The sequence below is a fragment of the Lissotriton helveticus genome, chromosome 9 (genome assembly GCF_964261635.1).
Source record: "Lissotriton helveticus chromosome 9, aLisHel1.1, whole genome shotgun sequence".
NCBI classification, from domain to species: domain Eukaryota; kingdom Metazoa; phylum Chordata; class Amphibia; order Caudata; family Salamandridae; genus Lissotriton; species Lissotriton helveticus.
The window spans coordinates 1242784912-1242808881 of NC_136070.1; positions in this window are offsets into that span (position 1 = coordinate 1242784912).

Genomic DNA, 23970 nt, shown 5'->3' on the forward strand with positions numbered 1-23970 from the left:
TGAATAAACCAACAAATGACCCCATGCTGAATTTGGCGTATTGTCTAGTTTTCTGAAATTATAACTTTCCGGCTTCACCCAAGGTTTTCACACCTGTTTTCACCACAAACTGCAAGTGGTTGGAAACCACAAAAAATATGAAAGATTACTACAGTTAGAAAAATGCAAAAATGGTGGTAAAATAAATTGACTTCCTTTACAACTCTGCTTGTTCCTGAATGCTGGGAAGATGGTGATATTTGAACATGAAACCTTTCGGTGATGCCATTTTTAGAAAAATACATACACTTTTCAGCACAGTACTTTTTCCCCATTTTTCTTTTAAATAAACATGTTGTTATATTGGGCCTACTCTCTAGGTTCACCACAAACCCTTGGTACGTTTAGAATCCCCAACAAATGGGTAAAAAAGGATGCAAATCTGGCCTGGATACATTTTGTTTAAAATAATTTAGGAAAACGTAAACGTGAAGTACCATAAAAAAGGGCTCAGCACTGGGGCGGGAAAAGCCTGAGAAGGTTAAAAGAAGCACGCATACATTTAATTCTGAATCTGCAATTTCATGAAACCTGCTAGAGGCAGTAAGTAGTGTTACCATGGTGTAGAATGGTGTAAAACCACAATGTTTGTTAAAGGATTTACCTTAGTGTAAAACAATTGTACGGTATTCCATCACCGACTAGAATAAAGGGATTTGCTGTTGGTGCCCTAACCACAATGTACCCATTGTCATGTCATGTCTAAGGTGATGTAGTGTATCTATTATGCACATGTCTGGCTGTGAGGTGACTCTGGCCTCCACACCTCTGCTGAAACCCTCAGTGTATGTCAAGGATGCCCGGGACCATACACTCCGAGGGATTCATGCGGATTCTGAACGGTGTGGGAGGATCCCTGGTTTGTGGTGGGGTCGTTTGAGATGCTATCCGTGATATTGTTGAACATGGCATGGGTGATGTAGTATGTTAGGTCATAAGCAGTGCAATGCAGGGGTGCAAGTTATAGTTAGCTTTGTGTACTATACATTGTGAATTTCATGGTTTTTTTGTTTTTAAACATTAGTTTTTATCCCATTCTGACACCTGACTTCAATGTCACTTTAGCCTTTGTTTATTTTCCCATTGAATTTCAGTTTTGTTATGAAAGCTAAGACTTTAATACTATACCAAACTCTAACATAACTTTAATGTTTTATTTTTTCAGTGAATTTCTGTTTTTTTGCTCCTATTCAAACCTGGGCTTGCCCCGAATCCCCTTGGGTAACCTGCATCAAACACCCCCACTGTGTTGTGCTCAGCACCTCAGTGACTTTCACCAGTTACAGTATCCAGAGTTAACTATAACTTGCATCTTGCCATGTGCTGCTTATGACCTCGCTTATTATATGACTCATGACATGTTAAGTGACATCATTGATTACATCACTGATGGCATCTCAAATTACATCATTGATGACATCACTGATGACATAATCCAGTCATTGTGACAGCATCCTATAAGGTTTGTGGACTTGAATTAATTCTACATGCTACACCGGTGGCCAATTTTCTATTCTCCTTACTGGGGTTACTCTATGAAAGAATTCACATGACCCGCAATTTTAAGTTGAGAGGTTGACAGGTATGCATTTGCCACTGAGAATACACATTCTGCCAAGCCCTATGGACAATCCCCCCTAATTTGGCAAAATCTCACATTTCCAATATGGACACAATGGCATACCATCTCAAAACCATGTTTACAATGCCAGTGTTAGATAAACCATACCTAAGTTGGACACCCCTATATTCTACATTATTCAATAATCAGTTCCTCAAAATCTTCTGTTAAGTTCTGGAAATAAACATTTACTCCTTATAAATGACTTTAGTACAAATAATTTATCTGTAGCACTGTATTACCACTATTTCACATGGGCATGTGGTGGTCAATCTGTTGTTAACTGAAGCTTTGGCCGTTCTGGAACAGGGCTTGTCTTTAAGCCACAACCTAAATTCAAACATACCTCTGTAACACATATCAGGTACACTCAGCCTGTACCTTTTCTTAACATGGAGTAATGCATGAATCCGAAACTTTAGTGATTTGAAAAAACAGCGCACTATATAACTTTCAACATGCTTACGCTATTTCAATGCTACGGATCCACACGTGTAGACTCAGTAACTCTATGCCGTATATGACTAATTGTATGGTATAACAACTTGTAAAAGAATTCAAGGTTTTGTACCATAGTTATCTGTGGCTTTGACATTACATTGGATAGCTCTACTTGCTCAAAGCCTTGTATATGTTCACTCCTCATGGGCTTAAATATCTTTGGAGTTTAGGTCAAATCTGCCTCTTCACTCATCATACGTGTGTTTGTACATTATACTTTATTGCTAGTGCACAGTGAGTGCAGTGCCTGCAGTGCTTGTATATAAGTTTTGGTTGTGAGGTAAAATCCAACTCTTTTTTTTTTTTTTATTTTTTTTTTTTTTCACAGTTTAGCCTTGGATTTTTTTGCGGTTTGCAACATAATCAATTTTCCTTCTATTTGCCAAAGTTTCCTCCAGGGTCCTGTTCCCACTAATTAGAATATTTTTTGTATGCAATAGCAAATATATACATTGTCTGCTGCAAAATAAATAACATTTGTATTTCATGGAACAGCATTTTCTGTAAAAAAATCAAAAAATGTGCTTTAGAAGAACAGTGAACAGATGTGACGGTTTTCCATGCTTAGTTAGCTAATGTTTCAAAGACTGCCTCTGGTACCTCAGTGGACGTGGGTATGCATTCCATGAGCAGTGTATGTTAGTCGTTGTTTTTTTTTTTTTTTTTTTTTTTATTTCTTTTTTTTATTAGCATCATGAGTAGCATCAAATACATATATACACAGTATCAGACAGGTCATATAAAGTGAGGCGTCAAAAAGGAAGACAGAAAAAACAAAACAAAAACAAAACAAAAAAAAAAAAAAAAAAAGGAAAAAAACAATACTATAAATCAATATTGCTATGTGGACATTAAGACATAATTACTCCCCAGATTTCTTGTACCTTCTGTTTTTGCCTCTGTCCCTTAATTATCGCCAGAGAGTTTTCCATATTATAAATGTCTTTAACCAAAAGCCACCATTCCATGACCGTGGGGGGGTGGCTTTGAATCCAGGCCCTGGCAATAGTTAATCTAGCACATGTAAAAAGTATGTTCATCAAGTCCCGAAGTCTATTATTTATCCCAACAACCCCAATCATAATGTACAGTTGTGTGGGTACAATTGGCCTAGCCATTTTGGTCGAAATAACACCAGCTACATCCTTCCAGAAATTAGATAACTCTGGGCATAAAAAAAACATATGAACAATATTTGCCCCCTTGAATGCACATTTAGGGCATTTTGTACGATCATTCAATACATTAGATTCGTTATTACAAGCCCATCTTAGAATCCTGTCAGGAGAGTAGTACAGTTGAAACAGAGTTCTAAACAGCTGTAGTTTCAGACTTGATGATTGAACTGCATTGTTTAAGCTGTTTAATGAGGAGGTTATCATATCTGGTGTTACATTCACATCTAGCTTTGTGCTCCACTTTTCTGCCACTTTACTGATATCGTCCTTGTGCAAGATAGAAAAAGTCTTATAACCACAGCTGATCAGAGCCTTGTCGGAATCCCTATACATACAGTCCCAGATTTCGGATTCAGATATACCATCAAGGCCTGTTCTGCGGGTAATGTAATCCTTGATCTGGTTGTATTTAAACCACGCCCTTTCTGGTAGATTATACCTCGTCTTTAGCTTTTCAAAAGTAGAAAATCCAGTATGATCATATAGGTCTCCCAAATATTTTATACCATTATCCGAAAACGTAATGCTAGCTGAGTCGTGAAAAACACCTGGTAGCCCTGGATTATGCCAGATTGGTGTTTTAGCATGAAATAGAGAGATATTGTTCCTATTAAGGATGGATCGCCAGATATTTACCGTGTCTCGAATTGTCTTGAACCGTACTCGTTTAAAGTAGTTGGGGTCATTGAGTCTGTACAGGAACATAATAGCCTCCCCCCCTAGTATCAATTTATGAAAATAAAGACATTTATCAGGGATAAGTAGGCTACGAAAGCGGGTTAAAAAAGCAGCCCAATAATATAATTTAAAGTCGGGTAGCCCAAGTCCGCCTTGGTCATAGGGGAGTTTAAGCAAAGATACCGCCCGCCGTGCTTTCTTATACCCCCATATGAAACTGCTAATTATACCCTCCAATCTGCTAAAATAAGTATTACACACTCTTAAGGGTATAGACCGGAAAAGATATAGAAATCTAGGTAAAATCTTCATTTTAATTAGATTGATTCGCCCCAGGATCCCCATTGGAAGTTTATGCCATTTCTTAAGAAGAAGAGAAGTTTCTTTTAACAAGGGTTCATAGTTAAGTGCAATTATTGAGTCAAGATTAGAGGAGATTTTTACCCCGAGATACGTTGCCACATTACATACGCCATCCATTGGTGTGAGTAAAGTAAAGTTTGTAATTATTTGCGTTTTGCTGGTATTTAGCCTATACCCTGATACCATACCATATTTATCTGCTTCAATACCTATACCAGATATCGCATCAGGGACATTTGTGGAGAAGACCGCTACATCGTCTGCGTAGGCAGTTATTTTTAGTGTTTTGAGGTTATTTTTAAACGGTGCAATCATCTCTTGCTTATGCAAAGCAATCAAAAAGGGTTCTATTGCTAAAGCAAATAACAAAGGGGAAAGAGGGCACCCTTGTCGTGTACCACGTTCAATTGGAAAGAAAGGTGAGCATAGTCCTGAGTAGCATACTTTACCCCTTGGTTGATCATACAGGGATTTAACCCATTTCAAGTATTGACCTTTGATGCCGAATGCGGCCAGAGCTGCCCAGAGGAAGTCCCACCCCACGCGGTCAAATGCCTTTTCCGCATCTAAAAGGATCATACCGAGTGGGGTGGGACACATCTTCGCAACATCGAATGCAGCTATAGCAGTATTAATATGAGCAGTGGTATCCCTTTTAGGGATAAACCCATGTTGAAATGGTGAAACCATCTGTGGCATTAATAACGCAAGCCTTGTTGCTAGTATTTTTGCAAATATCTTTGCATCGGTATTAATTAGTGAGATTGGTCTATAAGACCCTCTCTCTAGTGGGGGTTTCCCTTTTTTAAGAAAAAATATAATCTGAGTGTGATTCCAGGATTTTGGAGCTTGTTCTCCTTTGCCAATAGCTTTGATAACCATTATCAGGAGAGGGATTAATTCTTCCATGCATTTTTTATAAAGTTCTAGAGGAATTGAATCTTCGCCTGCAGCTTTTCCCAATGCTAGGGAGTTAATAGCTGCCTGAATTTCTCCTGCAGTTATATCTTCTTCTAGGTAATCAGCTTGCTCCTCCTCTATATTCTGTACAACATTTTCTGTCAGATAAGCTTTTATATTATCTCCTGTTGGGGTTGCTTCAGGCGTGTATAATTTTTGATAATATGTAACAAACTGGAGTAATATTGCTTTAGAATCTTGATGTACTTGTCCGTTGTCATCTTTTATTTCCTTAATCAGCATTTGGGCTCGGTCTTCTGCCACTTTATATGCTAAAATTTTTCCTATCCTCTCCCCACTTTCATATTGATTCAGCCTGTATTTAGCTAATTTAGAAATGCTTTTCTCCCTAAAGATATTTTTCAATGCTAATCTTGATTCCATCAATTTTATGTTTAAATCTTCGATTTCTTTTTCTCTTGTAGTATTAGTAGTATTAGTAGTGGTAAAATCCAACTCTTACCTCAGCAGGCCAGGGTTGGTGGATTCCACTCTATTATTTGAGCTCACCTGAGCCTAGTGCCTTGTGATTATTTCGTTTGTGTGTTTTTCTCTCAGCGCTGCACTGAATTCTTGCAAATAAGTCCTTATTGCTTTGTTTGTGAAACACAGAATGCAGTGGTAGATAAACACAGCCATGCATTTCCCATTGGCCTATGTGCCTATTTGCAAATGCACACAGACCTTCTTAGTCTGGAACTTTGCCCTTGTCATCTTAGTGATATCCTTAAACTATCAGATAGATCTGCAAATTGAGCACCAATTATAGACACATCAAGTAACTCAAGAAACCTGCAGCTCCCAGGTTCAAACCTAGTATGGAGCCAACACAGCCTTTTATTGGGTAGGTGTTTATGAAATTAGAAGCCTTGCAACATGTGATTTTAAGACCTATTTTATAAGCACCAAAAGACAATTTTTAGAATGCATATTGTTATATTTGATATCGCACGCTTCACATTTCAAGGCTTTTCTTATTTACTGGTCTTGCATCCATCACTTGTGCTGGGAGATGTTACTATTATTTCTCTCTTCCTTACAATGAAAACTATATTTTGTAATCTTCTACTGAGAATGCCTTTAGCCTACCTGTCATCCTTGCATTCATTCCTCCATTGCCGATCCCTTCCACATAGATATTATACCTAAGAAACCAAAGTGTTTATCTGAATTGACAGTGTTATGAGCCTTACACACGCCCAGACACCAGGCTTAACACCAGATGGAGTTTAGTGGTCATATTCCACTTAATGTTCGCGTTTGTGAGGCAACCGGTGGGACCCATGTAAACAGTGCATCTCTATGGTGTCTGCACTGTGCCCTTATTCTCTAGCAGGTGCAGCCTCCATGACTGGTCACAATACTCAAAATTAGGCTTCAGCAATGAAGTGTTCAATGGTAGCACAAAACCTATCTTCTGTTCTCCTTACCTTTCCCTCTGTGCTACATTTCCACGCTCCTCCATCCGATGTGAAAACCTCAATATTTCTCTTCTGTTTTATCATCTTCAAGACCTCACTTCCTAAACTGTATTAAATCTCACACTTAGGGCCTGATTCTGAGTTTGGCTTTGTGGGAGCGGGGTGGCACGCCACCGTCACACTCTCACGATGCCAAACCTCACCACCGGCCGCTCTCCAGATTACGTGTTTTCTCGTGGTCTGGTGGGCAGTCCTTTGGCATTTCCACGGCGGTGGCTATTAAAAAGGCACCACAATGGGAACACCAAAGCATGTTCGTGCACAGCATGGACTGTGCAGTTCATGCTGTGCACGAAAGGGGGTGCATGCCGACAGGGGGCGGTACACCATGTGCCCTCTGTCAAGAATTCTCTGGCCATGAGGTGTGCTCACCACCATGAATCTGTGGCAGTGAGGAAACTCGTAATATGCTTGGTGGTGCTGCAGAGGCACCGCAAGCCTATTGCAGCCCTCAGAATGCCAATCCTTGTTGGTTGTGGCGGTCCAACTGCTTTAGTTGTAATTTGGCGGTCAGACCACTGGTGCGACGGTCCCCGACCACCACCGCACCTCCATTACAAATTTGGCGGTCCTGTGGACCGCCAAACTCAAAATTTGGCCTTTAGTGTACTACCCGCATGGAGTTACACCTACAAACTGTCACCTCCTAGACACATTTTCAAGCTTTAGAGAAGTCATTGTTTGACCCTATGTGGGATACGGTATGTTTACACAGAAGTCAAAACGTATTGATGGAAAAAAGTAAAAGCTGCCCAGAACACAGTAATTTCTACTAATGGCCCACTACCATCTCCCAGTAGCTTGCTCTCTGGATATATCCAAACTAAGAAACAATGGGCCACCCCTACTGAACCTTAACTCAACAACTGAGCAAATAAATACAGCTATTTCCAAACCCAATCCTAGATCCCATGTGCAGGAGGAATCACCACTGATCATATGACTCCTGGCACAAAATTAGCAAAACATCAAACCAAAGACCCATTAACCACAGGGTCCCACAAGAAGAATGATGGCCTCCTAACACTAGAATGGCACAACAGGGACTGATACCTACAATCCTCAGGGCCCCACAATAAACAACCAGGACAAATCACATCCGAAAGCACCCAGCCACAACTGGAAAAGATCACAGTTCAACACGCCTACTTGTATATACCATAACTTCAAAAGACTTTCGCAGTCCCGAAAAACTCTGTGTCCTAGGGTCCACCTAGAATAGGAAAACTATGTTGCTTATTGAGCTCTTGGATTGATAAACTCGCACTCCCCAGGAACATCAATATATTTTGACACTGATACATTTACCTCCACATGACTAACAGAAGATATGTTTATTATGACTATTGTACTTGTAAAGCGCTCTGGCACCCCTTGCTAGATAATAGTCCACGCTATATAAAACCCCTTAAATAAAATAAAAGTAAATATGTTATGCATAGGGGCAGCCATTGACTTTCCGTGGAAATTCTGCAAGTTTAATAGTTTTGCCTAGAATCAATAACTACAGAGAAGACAGTCTGGGGGCTAATTACTCTGCATCATATGTTTCTTAAAAGAGAAAATCATTAAATGGACTTCCTCAGGCCAAAATACCATGCAGGGCATCCACTGATATTCTTTCAAGTTCCTTGTGCTTCATTGTGAGTAAAGGGCCTTTGAACAGGCAACTTCTATGTCTGGCCATTTTTTAACACATGTGTCTCACTTGCTAGATACAGTTGTTAACAAAAAGGGCTTGCCTACCCATTTGTTTGCGTACATGGCACTCTTATTTACAACCTCGTAATTCGTCGCTGTAGGCCTAACATCATTTCAGTTCCTCTCTGTGGAGCAGGGGCCAAGCATTGATTGATTCAACTTAACTGCTGCTCCCTATGTGCTTGAGGTAATATTTTGTTCGTTTTAACTTTTAGTAGCATGCAAACACTAGGCATGTGACTGGCAAAACATGCCTAGCAGGACCAACAAAATTACAAAGATTTTCTACAGTTAACTTTCTTTTATTTTGCCAAGTCTTTTTTTCTCACTTTGCACTCAAGTTTTCTTTTGCTTTTCCTTGTGGGCGCTGTTCTCAAAAGATGAGGATTATCTTGTTCTAAATATTGCAAAGCGACATTGTTTTTTTCTTATGTGTTATTTCTGAAATTATGCTTTTAACACATAATCGTGCAGCATTCCCCAGTCCACCCCACTCCAATCCGCCCCACTGCAATCTGCTCCACTCCAATCCAAAACAATCTGCTCCACTCCAATCTGCCCCACTCTAGTCCGCCCCACTGCAATTTGCCCCCTCCAATCCAAATGAAAACAATCTGCCCTATTCCAATTCATCCCACTCCAATCTGCCCCACATTATTCCAAAAAAATCTGCCCCACGACAACCAGCCCCACTCCAATCCACCCCACTCCAATCCAAAACAACATGCTCCACTCCAATCTGCCCCACTCCAATCCACCCCACTCCAATCCAAAACAATGTGCCCACTCCAATCCACCCCATTCCAATCTGCCCCAATCCAAAACAATGTTCCCCACTCCAATACAAAGCAACCTGCCCCACTTCATTCTGCCACTCCCCAATCTGCCCCACTCCATTCCTCACCCCAATCCACCCACTCACTCCCAATTCACCCCACTCTAATCAACCCCAATCTAACCAACCCCACATCAACCCAATCAAGCCCAATCAAATCTACACCACCCCAATCCACCTCACCTCACCCCAATCCAATCCACCCCACTCCCTCCCAGTCCAGTCCACCACAATCCACCCAACTCCAATTCAAAACAATCTTGCCCACTCTAATCTTCCCCACTCTGCTCTGCCCCACACCAATCTGCCCCACTCCAATACAAAACAACTGGCCCCACTCCAATCCAAAACAATATGCCCCTTCAATGTAAAACAATCGCCCCACTTGAATCTTCCCTTCTCCAATCCAAAACAATCTGCCCCAGTCCAATCTGCACCACTCCAGTCCAATACAATCTGCCCACTTCAGTCCGATACAATCTGCCCCACTTCAACCCAAAACAATGTGCTCCACTCCAATCCAAAACAATCTGCCCCACTCCAATCCAAATGAATTTGCCCTACTCCAATCTGCTCCGTTTAAATCCAATTCAGTCTGCCTCACTCCAGTCTTCCCCACTCCAATCCAAAACAATCTGCCCCACTCCAATCCACCCCACTCCACTCCAATCCACCTCACCTAAAACCAATGTACTCCACTCCAGTCCACCCCACCCCACTCCAATCCACCACAATCCAATCCACCTCTATCCAATCCACCACACCCCAATCCAATTCACTCCACCCCAATCCAAACCACCCCACTCAATCAAATCCACCTCACTCTAATCTACAACAATGCAATGCAATCTGCCCCACTCCAATCCACCCCACTCCAATTCACCCAACTGCATTTCACCCCACTCCCATTCCACCTCACTCCATTACACCCCCACTCCAGTACCCCCAACTCCAATCCAATCCACTCCACTCAATCCATTTCACCCACTCCAATCCACCCTACTCCACCTCAATGCAATCCATCCCACTCCAAAGCACCCCACTCCACTCCATCCCAATACAATGCAACCCACTCCAATCCAATCCACCCCATTCCAATTCACTCCACTCCACTCCAGTCCACCCCACCCCAATCCAATCCTCCCCACTCCAATCTAAACAACCCACTCCAATCCACCCCATTCCACTGCAGTATAATCCACCACACTCTACACCAATCAACCCCACTCTACCCCAGTTCTACCCACTATACCCCAATCCAATCCACCTCAACCCAGTTCAGTTCACCCCACTCAATCCAGTACATCCAGTCTACCACAATCTAATCCACCCCCTCCAATCCAAAACAATCTGCCCCACTCCAATCCAAATGAATTTGCCCTACTCCAATCTGCTCAGTTTAAATCCAATTCAGTCTGCCTCACTCCAGTCTTCCCCACTCCAATCCAAAACAATCTGCCCCACTCCAATCCACCCCACTCCACTCCACTCCAATCCACCTCACCTAAAACCAATGTACTCCACTCCAGTCCACCCCACCCCACTCCAATCCACCACAATCCAATCCACCTCTATCCAATCCACCACACCCCAATCCAATTCACTCCACCCCAATCCAAACCACCCCACTCAATCAAATCCACCTCACTCTAATCTACAACAATGCAATGCAATCTGCCCCACTCCAATCCACCCCACTCCAATTAACCCAACTGCATTCCACCCCACTCCCATTCCACCTCACGCCATTCCACCCCCACTCCAGTACCCCCAACTCCAATCCAATCCACTCCACTCAATCCATTTCACCCACTCCAATCCACCCTACTCCACCTCAATGCAATCCATCCCACTCCAAAGCACCCCACTCCACTCCATCCCAATACAATGCAACCCACTCCAATCCAATCCACCCCATTCCAATTCACTCCACTCCAGTCCACCCTACTCCAGTCCACCCCACCCCAATCCAATCCTCCCCACTCCAATCTAAACCACCCACTCCAATCCACCCCATTCCACTGCAGTATAATCCACCACACTCTACACCAATCAACCCCACTCTACCCCAGTTCTACCCACTATACCCCAATCCAATCCACCTCAACCCAGTTCAGTTCACCCCACTCAATCCAGTACATCCAGTCTACCACAATCTAATCCACCTCCCTCCAATCCAATCCACCTAACTCCAATCCACCCCACTCTAGTCCACCCCACTCCAATCCAATCCACCCCACCCCATTCCAGTCTAGTCTTTCCCACTCCAGTCCAATCCATCCCACTCCAATCCACCTCTCTCCAATCCAATCCACCCCCTCCAGTCCAATCCACCCCACTCCGGTCGAACTTAATGCACCCCACTCCCCTCTAAATCCCTCAATCCAAACCACCCTACTGTAATCCAGTCCATCCCACCCCAATCCACTCCATCCCACCTCAGTTGTATCACTCCAATCCAATCTAATCCACCCCACTCCAGTCGACCCCAATCCAACCCACCTCATCCCATTTCAATCCACCCCATCCAGTCCACCCACTCCAATCCACCCCAAACTACCCAAAACCAATCCACCCCACTACCTCAATACAGCCCAACCCACTCCACCCTATTCCACCCCACTATACTCCACTCCACTCTATGCCACTCCACTCAATGACACTGCACTCTATGACACAGTCTGGCCACTGAAACACTAAACTCTTCTCCCTTCTACTCAACTCTATGACATTCTACTCCAACAATACAGTCTTCGACACTCTACTCTCCCCACTCCACACTAGGACACTCCACCCCTTAACCTTTAATCCTTGCTGATCAGAGGCCACACTGGTGTACAACATGCCAAAAACTCATTGCCAAGCCAATAGCTCTAGTATAAGCGAGGCCCATTGGCTTTGCCAATGCTTGTCTATTTACCTCTTCTTGCATTCATACAAACTACGACTACTGCCAAGAAATATGAAAGAATGCCCTATTTTGAAGATGGTTTGCACACAGCTGTATTTCACCAACCTAGAGGCTCCCCGAGAACAGCTGCAATTGAAGCATTTACTCTAGCACCCTCTGGTGGCGTAGTTGACCATGATCTGCTACAAACAGCACACTCATTAATATAATCAGTTTTATACAAATTGATTTGAAATTATTTTCAACCAAGTCATCAAAATGCACACATTTGAAATCAAACAAAAAACGTAAATTGCCAAAATGTTTTAAAAGTATGTTTTAAAAGAGACGCGTTGGTGACAATCTTATGAGTGCTGGTGCATTCCTTACACACTGTGCCCAAATCTGAGTAGAAATCATCGAAAAGGAGCTAACTCAGCATCCATTAGGGATCCCCAAAAGAGCAGTCTTACTGTCATCCTCCTGTTCAGCTGCAGCGATGCTGCCGCGAGGCTGGTGGAACAAAGCGACATTGTTTAGTTAAGCCTCTTCATTGTGAACATACTCAGGTGTATCAACCAAAGCTTAAGGGTAACTTAACACCATTTAAAGCAGCTTGTGAATTATAAATGTGTTTTTTCGGATGGGAAAATATTCAATGGACATCACCGGAATGAAATTTGACGACACCACTTAGCATAAACGAATGAAAGCAATTCTGACAAGCAAACGCATTCCTAAAAGCATGTGTGTGTGGAAGCATTGGCAAAGACAATGGCGCATATGTACAACAGAATGACAAGCGTGGCGTTAAGCAAACCTTGCTAACGCAACACTCTGCCATTCTGAATACGCAGGGATGCGCCGCATTTACAAAGATACCGTGCACCCCTGTATTTCCCCTAGCACTGGTGCTAAATTAAGCTGCACAAGGTAAACCTTCCTACACAAAACAATCATTCATGGCATTTTGCTGTTTCTATGTGTGCTGCACAAAGCAGCACACATAGAAACAGAAAAATAGAGGAGAAATAAAGCATTTCTCCTGATTTCGCCATGTTAAGACCTGGTTTTCCTATGTCTTAATGTTGGCCCTTCCCCATATTTACACCACCCTTGTAAATATAGGGCAGCATCAAAATCAATAGATGTTGCGGCAGAACACCCATGCAACACCTTTTGCAAACCCCTTTCGTGCTAAGTATAACATGAAAGGTTGTCTTATTCACAAAGGCTGTGTTAAGCCACGTTAAGTCACTTAACGCTGCCTTGTAAATAAAGCAAAGCCCCTATTGTCACTTTTAACTACATTCCTGTGGCGATAGGGGCTTGTAAATATGCAAACACAAGGAGATGATGGACGGAGCGCTGAAACCTTTCAGACACTCACCCCCAGTCACAGATCTGGGTTGAATTCATCACCGTTCTTTAGCTCACTTTGCCACCCCAATACAGACCCAGCCATATGCAAATCAGTCTTAACCCTGTTCCTCATGGGAACAGTCCAGCCCGAACTGCGAAGCCAGGTCATCCCTGGACCGGAAACAAGCATCCTGGGACCAGTTTCAGGGTAACACCCCTCATCAACCAGGATGTCTTGTATCCAGTGGCAAAGTGAGCAAGGGACACACATCTGGGCATACCCTGCCAACTTAGGGTGAACAAAGCAAATACAAAGAGATGTTGGATGGAGCGCTGAAACTTTTCAGACACTCACCCCCAGTCACAGATCTGAGTTGAATCCATCATCGTTCTTTATCTTACTTCGCTACCCCAGTTCAGACCCAGTCTTGTAAATATGCCACGTGTCTGACATTAGTTGCTCACCTAGTGCATGTTTTTTTTCAGCATTTTTTTTAAACAAAAACATTTTTAAAAGGCCAGCAGGCGTCTAAGAAATGTTGTTGTAATAAAGTTTTACCTAAACATTCAAAGCTAGCCCCTGATGCGTGTATATTACTAGCCAGGAAAAATTGACAAGTGCCACTGTCCCCCTTATCCAAATGATGGCTTAAAATTTTTAAAAAACACAAGGAACAAGATAGGTAGCAACTCCTAATTTATTTAATTGGGAGCTTCCACTTTAAGGCAGCCATGGCCACCTGGAACCCACAATAACAACAATCGCAGTTAATATCTAAGTTCATTCCCACAGCTAATGTGAAATAAGGATCTTGACTAATTTGTTCCTAAATTAGGTCCCTGATTCCCCAGGGGCAGGATCTCCGGCTGCTTATTAATTCAATGAAACTTTTATGAAAGGAGAACCAAGATTACAATTCAGTAACATTCCATTTTCCATTATTGGAACTCCACTGTTTTTTGCAAGCACTAAACAGAACGGCAAACTGCTGCTGCAGGAAGTGGGGTGTGAATTGGAAGATTAGAAAGAAAGCAAAAAGATATGCTACTTTTGAGCACATAGATTTTGAAGGTTAGCTTGTCCCACTCAAGGCTCTACCCTACAGTCAGAGTCAAAAAGCCAGTGTCTGGCAAAACTGTGGATTTCCGTGAGGCTTCTCTGAAAATAATTAAAACACACCAAAGGGGCCAGGGGAGATTTGAAAAACAGCGGGTTATCTCTCCCACAACAAAAGTAAAAAACACAGCAAAATTCCCGGGCCTAGATAAAGAACTTGTATAAAACCTAAGATGTAAATGAAGTCAGAAACAACAATCGTGCTACCCTGTTAGAGACAAGATCTAAAGTAACCACTACAGACAGAATAGTCATGACCTGCTGGATATGTGGGAAAAATTTGAAAAAATATTAATGCCCCTGGAAGACTTCCTTACATCCCTGCCCATTATATACCAAGGCAGCCGGCCTAGAGAGGAGATAAACCAAGACTAGAATGAGAAAAGTTATTTTGGAAATGTACGAAGGGCCCCTCAAATTTCGCAGCCAATGCACACAAACTGGTTGAATGCCGCAAAAGTGCAGCAATATATGTTGTTTCCTGTTTTCTTTTGAAAAACAAATATTGGATTTCATTGTGTTTTAGCAATTATAATTGCTTTTTAATTAAAAAGCATGTTTTAGCAAAATCATCTTGTCGGGATATTTAACACATCAGTCCATTCACTATTGTATTTAACTTTTGGTAAATATTACAACAGAGGCCAGATGATTTCTGTAGCTGTTCCCAAGCCAGCTCCTGAAAAATAAGACTTTCATTCAAAAGTAGGCTTTTGCTTTAAGGGAAAGCTACATTAGCATATGGAATTATGCTTTTGTATCCTGTCACTATAGGGGCATGCTAACCTCAATTTAGGCATGTTTCGCGTTTACACATGAATGTCAAGACAAACTGCCCTCGAAATCTGGTTCCAACAGGAGTGGGTTTCATTTGCAAAACCCACAGCCAATCTCACATGAATACAATTGAGATTCACAGTAGGCCTGATGAAAAAGGAATGATACAAAAGAGAGTAACAGAGACTCTAGATATTGTCCCTTTACAGGTTTTACAGCTGGGCTTAGTCTGCACTAACTTAATGCTGATATCTAGTTTGAACATTGGTATTTTACTTTTTATAATTTCTATGATATACCTGCAGACATGCCCTGCATTTCCACTCGCTATTATAAATTACAACTTAATCTTTCTTCAAGCTGAAATAAAATTAAGGTTGAACAGTAACTGTGAATTACACTTGGGGTTATAATAGGTTGTTTGCTAAAGAGACATATCTTCAATATTGGGAAATAACCTTTCACTCTTGGTTTAAGTTCGAAGAGATATATGAACAAATGTAACATGAAAAGCAATTGTTAATATTGCATGTTTAGTTTCTACATCTAGTCTAATATATTTAGTAACAATGATATCAGCATGCTATACCATAATATATTTGTGTCAATAAAATTCCACTGGAGTTTGCATGGATAAGTTCATAATCCTCCCAGGTAGCGCCTTGTGAAATAACTAGTGTAATAGATATCAGAATCATATTGAATGACTCTCCGTGAGTCATTCAATATGATTCTGATCTGATTCTGGCGTCATTAGTTAGGTCATAATCCTAACTAATGATGCCTTGTGAAAAAAAAAGTGCTTTTTTGGTCGATTGTTTTGCTATTTTCAACTCTGTGTTTGGGCTCTCATTGAATCCGGATTGCAAGGTTAGTGCATACTGGCTACATCTTAACCCCTGTGCCACTTGCAGTCTGGATTCAATGGGAGCGATCCATGTTTCCACACTTCCAACCCACTGCCAACCATAAAGGGAAAGATGTTGGTTAGAAGTAGACACGGGGAAAGGGGAATGGGATAAGAGAGATAACAGAGACACTAGATATAGCCATTCTGTCTGTCCACACAGCGGGGCACTTTCTTCAATGGGAAAGTGTTCAGTGATTTGATCAATTTTGCTACACCATCCAATTTCGGATTTAGTATATGATACACCTTTAAGCAGTCTCTCTATCTCTATTGAGCTACAGATTTAAGAAACTCTGTGTCACCCTTGAGCTGAAATACAATTACCATCTATGAAATTGATGCAGAGTATAGAGGCCTATTTTGCATTGTTAACTATAATCTACATTCGCTATACTATAGGAACATGTTCTGAGATTCGAATTTTGTTCAAATTATGTTCAATCAACCAGGTATCATGTGAGTTTCCAAAGAAAGGTTATCATAGTCTGTGAACTAATGAGGATAATTTCTGTCACTATGTTGAAACAACAAGATGCATAATATAGAAGTCCATAATCATTAAAAGATTACTTGTAAATTAGCGATGGAACATATTCGTTCAAATCCTTAAATACAATTAGCTTCCTACAGAATCCCTTTAAATCCAGCTCAAACTTTTGTTGGCTTCCAAGAATAACACTCGTCCTGTGAATGTTCAACCCCCTTGCAACAAGGTGCTAGCTGAAGCTACTATGGGCCTTATTTATGAAGGCCTTGCTACACTTTTGCGCCGACGTTGCATCACTTTGTGACGAAGCGGCGGAGTAAACAATACCCCACCTTGCGCCATATTTACGAAGTGACACATCTAGGCAGATGTGTCACTTTGTAAAGCCCTGTTTCACATTATACCTCCATCAGGTATAATGTATGCAGGCTGGGCCTGACCCCACAAGAAAGCCTTGTAGAACTGTCACAGTGAAATTGTTGTGTAGTTCCTATAAATCTATAAAGGATCTGCACGTTTAGACAACATAAACTGTGGGATTGGTGTTCAGACTGATTCCAGACACCCCCACCAGATATGTTCGCTTGTATACCAGCTAGCTCACAGTGCCACTATGAACTCCTCATACCAAGGATAGAATAGTTCTTGGCAACTATCGAACATGACAACCCAGTCCCATCTGGGATCATGGAAACAGTATACGACTTTACGCTCAGTCACTCGTGTTCACTTGGTCGCGGAGAGCACAGAATAAATGGTGGGGACGTTTTCAATAAGCATTTACTGATCCATGGTCATTCTAGTGTAAAATAGGTGTGCTGAAACAACCATAAACACATAAACAGGTATAAATGATTATAAGCACCAACAGAGTAAATGGATGGTAGCTGTCTACCATAGTCCTAAAAAACATGAGTTGCAACTTAGAGGCTTTCTTCAAATAAAAACTAAATATTGGAACCTACCATATACTTGGGTGCTGGGTATCTTTTTCTACCAGCATATACCTTGTAGCTAGTCTTGGCTTCTTGTAATGCCTCCTTTGTTTGTCTTTGAATATCCTTTGGTTCAGTTATGTGTTCTTGTACTGAGGGAACTGATGATCACAATGTCAAATGTAATGCAGATATTCTAGGATGATGTCCATATATACTAAAGAAGGGTGACATCCCTGTGGCGGGGTCTTCTATTTTATTATATGTCAATTCTGCTATCCACTATGTCTTACTCTAATCCTCTTCTTGTAACAAACCTTGGTATCTCGAATAATGCAATTGTAGAATTCCATGCAAATGAATAAAGTGGTGGGCAAAGAGTTGTGCTTTTTCTTTAGAGAAGGGCCACCTAGGGAAAGAAATTAACGAGCTTATTTATAAGCCCCATGTGCCACTTCTAAGACACTTTTTCCCATATTAAAAGTAACGATGGGTGGTGAACTCCGCTCCGCCAGCCGAGTTTACGGAGTTTTGCCAACTCTGCGCTCCACTGGATACACGGAGTTCAGCAAAAAACTCAGATACTCGGTGTGGCGGAGTTTGCCCCCACTGCCCACCCATATGAAGGGACAATAAAAATAAATTGATGAATTAAATGCCAGCGCTGTTCCCCTGGGATGCCCCATACCTCTGTCCAAAATCAGAATGTCTCCAATTACAGAGTGCAATTATGCACAGGCCAGAAATATTCAATCATGGTGCAACGTATTGGAGAAATCAATTAATGATGTCCCTGCCGCTACCTCTCTGTACTCTTCCCTGCAAGTCTGTCCTACTGAACATGACTTGGGCATCTTATCCAGCCTGCTTGTTGCCCCCAGCAAAAATGGCCACAATTCCCCTCCCCGTTCCTAAAACACATGATTGCACTGGTGGGTGTTTACTGTTGCGACCCTAACATGTCCGCTTGTGGGTGTTTACTGTTGGACTGACCCTAACATAGCTGTTGCACCAGGATACTTTGCGCCTTTTAAACATGCACAGAGTGAGGTGACTAGGTATGTGGGCGGCAGTGGGGCACCATTCTGGCCTACATGTGGACACCGCCAGCCTCAAGCTGGCCCTGGCCCTTTCCAGTGGTTTAACCCCTTCCCTGCGGGGCACATTCCCCCGGTGTGCTGGGGGGAGGAGGGGGCGTGCACTGCGCCCCAGTGCTCATGACGAGCTCAGCTCGTCATGCAGCACGGTGGTCGTGTGCTCATGACGAGCTCAGCTCGTTATGACCACACCCGTTCCTTTAGAACGCTTGCACAGCAGGGGAATTAGCCCAGCGAGCGTTCTAACGGTCATGACAAGTTCAGCTTGTCATGAGAACACGAGCACCGTGGCTCTCGTCATGAGCGTCAAAGGAGTTAAGGGAAACCTGATCTGCCCGGAAGGGCACACCGGGCCCAGACGGAGAGCCAGACCTACCAGCTCATCGTGGGCCACGTGGGACACAAGAGCATGCCTCTGCCCCAGGCCTGGTTCTTGCCCACAGCCTGCCTGCAGCACTGTGCTTCAGAGTGAAGATGAGACCTGCCGAGTGAGGTTTCTCCAGTCTTGGACTCGCATCGAGGTGCACTCTGGGACTTGTAGCCGTGTTCTGGTGAAGCGATGTTCTGGTTATAAGGCAGAGCGGTACTCTGCAGAATTCCACTGCGATTTTAAGCAACTCCTTGGAATTCCAAATAGTGCAGCCCTTAATTTAAAGTGACGCACCAGCGGTGCAAGGGCTTGTAAATAAGCCCCAAAGTATTTGTCAAATCATGTAACACTAGCAAAATGACAGTTCGCTTTATTTTGACTTCTAGATCATTCTACTAACAAATCCAGAGACACTGAATGCCATAGTTTAGTGGAACAAATAATAGCCAAGAAGACACACAGGCTTAGTGTGTAAACACTCAATTAGTGCACAAATATAACACTTGAACATAATGTTCAGCACATTTAAAGAAGGTTGGCAACGAAAAATATATTTTCACTGCTGCTCATGTTTTAGCTGAGGATGCTTAGCTGTTTTAGAAGGTTTTCCACTTTAATACTGACACAAGACAATCACTGGACTAGCATTTTGTGGTATCGAAAACACTGTGGTACGAATATCAATATTTATACTTCGTAAAACAATGTTTATGTTCTTTCTTTTCACTTATTTTTAAATTAGGTAAATGTTTTAACCTGTAAATTAGTTATTAGTTAGAAATTAATTAGAATAATTACGTAGTGCATCTATTAATTTTAAATCTAGTTAAATGGATTGCTTAGTTCATAAAGGGCGTAGATTGAGGAGGTATTTATATTAACATGATAACATTCTTTCCCTGTAAATAAATTATTTAAATTATATAATTGCATAATAATTATTTGTTTCATTAAAGATGAAAATGAAGGGCTTTTGGGGCTAATGGGTAAAATATTATTTTTCTAAACAAATGTTTTCATTAATAAGTTGATTGGCGGAAAATTGAACGGCGGTAAGACTGAAGTCCTGCTGCTGGGCTCTGATTCATCTTTTTTGTCACCCAGATGGTGGCTCCCCAGTCTGGGTGACTGTCCAGACTCAGATCCTGAAGTCAAAAACTTAGGATTCATCTTTGACGATAAACTGACATTCAATAGTCACATCAACACCATCTCCTCAACCATTTGGGTCATCCTAAAAATGATCAGGAAAATCCGTCCATTCATCCCACCCGATGCCCCAAAAAAACTGTTTATAGCATTAGCCCTGTCCAGATTAAATTACGGCAACGCCCTGTACATGGGGATCCAATCTCAGTATCTAGAAAGTCTGCTGCTCCTTCAAAATGTGGCAGCCAGACTAGTATCGGATATCAGGTGGTTCGAGCCAGTCAGCCAAGGTTTAAGAGCCCTCCACTGGCTCCTAGTGGACAAGAGGATTACGTTTAAATCCCAATGCCTTGACTTTAAAGCACTACATGGCGCAGGGCCTCAATTTCTGAGGACTCACTTGAAATGGCATTTGCCGTCTAGAAGTCTAAGATTCACATACACTAAACTTCTGCAAACACCCAGGTTCAAGAAGGCACGCTGGGGCGTAGGAGGCTTCCAGCTAGGGACAGTCAAGACTTGGAACTTACTCCCAAACGCCATAAAGTGCAGCATGTCACTTCTGTCTTTTAGAAAAGCGCTGAAAACCTGCCTATTTTCCAATTAACTCATTTTGTACACTACTCCAGCAACCGTCCTGATCCACCGGTCTCAGCGCCAAGACCCCCCTGGGCATTTGTGCGCTGTACAAATGCACTAATCAAATCAATTCAGAAGTAGGGTGTGAAGTATTCAAAAATTAAATAAAATGTTATAAAGAATAATGCTTAAATTCAACCTCAAATATTACACAATATAGCCATTTAATTAAAAAATTAACTTAGTTGCCCATTTGGTTGAATTAAAAGTCCATATTAAAACTGGTAGATTTCATTATTAAATTAAATCCTTTCTTAAAAATAATAACATGTTAAATACAAGACATTGATTTTTAAGAAAAAATAATATAATTGTCTTACAATTAAAAAGTGTTTTTCATTGAAAATCAAAAACGTCTGTAAAATTAATTATTGTGGGGTAGGAATTAGAATATTAAATATGAAGCCCCACAAAGCAAAACCTTCTGCCAACGGTTGTAGAGTTGGAGTTGGAAGAGTAAATCTATGCTCCAGAATATTAAACTTGTTCCCCAGTGGTAGTAGGTCTGGAGTTCGTATGATAATTTTGAATTTCCCTAAACTCTTTCCACAATGGGTTGGGGTTGAAGTTAGAGTAGTAAATCTTAACTCCTCAAAATTAAAACCTTTGTCCAGTGGGTGTTGGGATGCAGTTGTACAGCTGAACTCACAACATTAAGCATTTCCCTAGTAGAAATAGGGCTGGAGTTAGAATAGTAAATCTGACCTCTCCAAAATGAAAACCTATCCCCAATGGTAGTAGGGCTAGAGTTAGAACAGCAAATCTGAATTCCCCAAAACAGATCACCTTTCCCGAGAGTGGAGAGTTAGCACAGTATATCTGAACCCACAAAAATGAAATAAATTCCCCAATGGGTCTTGGGTTGGAATTAGAATACCTTAATCAAAACTCATTAAAATGAAATACTTTTGCCAATGGGGGTAGAGTTGTAGTTACAATCGTAGACTTGAGAATGTTTTTTAATTTTACAAAGAAAATGATTTGAATTATTTTATGACCAAAGTTTTACAGTTATTTGCTTTAATTGTTTTGTTTTTTCTGGGGCCCTTTTTCCTAAAGTCTATTTTTCAGGCTTTCAGGTGATTCAAAGGATTCGATACGGATGTTTTCAGTGGATTTTGTATGCTGGGGTATATTCTTGCATTTTTGGGGGGATTTTCTATTTTAGAATTCTAAATGTTGAATATGGTTTCTGATTCAGGGATTTTTTTTTAAATTATCAACTATAAGTATCTTATATTAATTTTATTAAAAAATTAATGTTGGGTGGAGCAGGTATATTTTACTCTCTACATAATTACGATAATGTGCAGTTTTTTATATGTTGTTATAATGTAGTGATTTGAGCCATTGTTTTGTATGATATATGTTGTATTTTGCAGCTGTGGTGGTATTGTGTTTCAAATATTTTTATACAGTTTAATTATAAGCATCCTAATGTTCTTTTCCGTTCTTATAATATTTTGTGTAATTGTGGATCATGTGGGAATATAATGTTTTCTAAAAGTTCTTTAAATAGATTTTTTTAATATCATTCTGTTTCCTATTTGGTGTCATATGTGTATAGTTTTTATTGATTGGTTTGTTAGTTTGTTTAGTATGGTCATCTAATATATTTATTGTGGGAGGAGGAGCCAAGCTCGCGTCCGAGATGGCCGCGTTTTAGCTCGGCTCCGTTCACTCTCCTGTCTGCAACAAATATCCTGTACTTTATCCTGCCCCGGGAAGTATTCCACGGTGTGCAGTGGAACGACGATAACTCACAGGCCCTTACCGTTTGCTCCGGTGATTCCTGGGTGCCACGGATCCTGAGTTACGCCCCTGTCTGCTTCGGGGCCTCCTGAGCGGCCGGGCCTGGCACTCCTTGGCGGCGCCCGGGCTGGACGGGGCGCGGTGGCCGGCCCTTGGTGGTGGTGTGGAGTCGGTCGGAGGGGCCGATGTGCTAATAGACCGATTGCGGCCTCCCGGGCCTGGTCCGGCGATCCTGCGGCCCGGTGTTGGGGAGCTGACTTCCATGGACGGGGTTAACCGTACATCTGGCTCGTCTCCCCTTTGTTTTCCGGCCCGGCCATTTTGAGTTCCTCCGCCCGGACTCGGAGAACGGTGCCGGCGGCGTGTGGGGTGCCGGCGCATCGTCTTCTTCTGGTGGCTCCCCTTCCTGCCCTGGTGGCACCTCCGCTAGTGGTTGCCGGTATCCTGTTTTGCCCCGCTGATATCCGGGCGGGGGTCGGTGTTCGCAGCGGCCCCGCCGGGCTTCTAAGATGGCGGCCGGCCCCGTGACTCTCGGCCTTGTGGGGACCGGCGATGCGGGTCCGCCGCGCGGCACGTTTGCTGAATACTGTGAAGGTGAGCCTACGCTTGGCGACATCCTCGCCGCCCTGCGCTCCTGGGGGGCATCCATGACCGCACCGACCGCTATCCTGGAGAGGGGTCCCTTTGTTGGGCCTGCCGGAACCCCCTCGGTTTGTGCGGCTTCATCTCTGTTGTGTGCCGCTGGAACTTTCCTTGGGGTCGTGGACCTGGAGGCTGCTGTTGGTATGGATGTACGGGGGTCCGCTGCCCTTCTTCGTCCTGTGCCTCCTTCTACTCCGGAGGTTCCCCGGCTGAATCCCGTCTGGACCGACCTCGATGGGTCTCTTTTTTCTCTTTTGCCTCACATGGCCAAACGAAGATCCTGTGACGGCGCCGCTGGACCGGCTTTCTCCGTATTCTCATCGGAACTTTGCCTGCTTTGCCTGAAGTGGTTACTGTACTTTTTGGATCATCCGGGTCGCGATTGCTATAACTTGAGTGTACTTTTGATTCGACTCCCTGTTATTCACCTCCGGTTCCATGTGATCTGGTTCCTGGTGTGTTGTACGACTACAGTTTGCGAAAAAC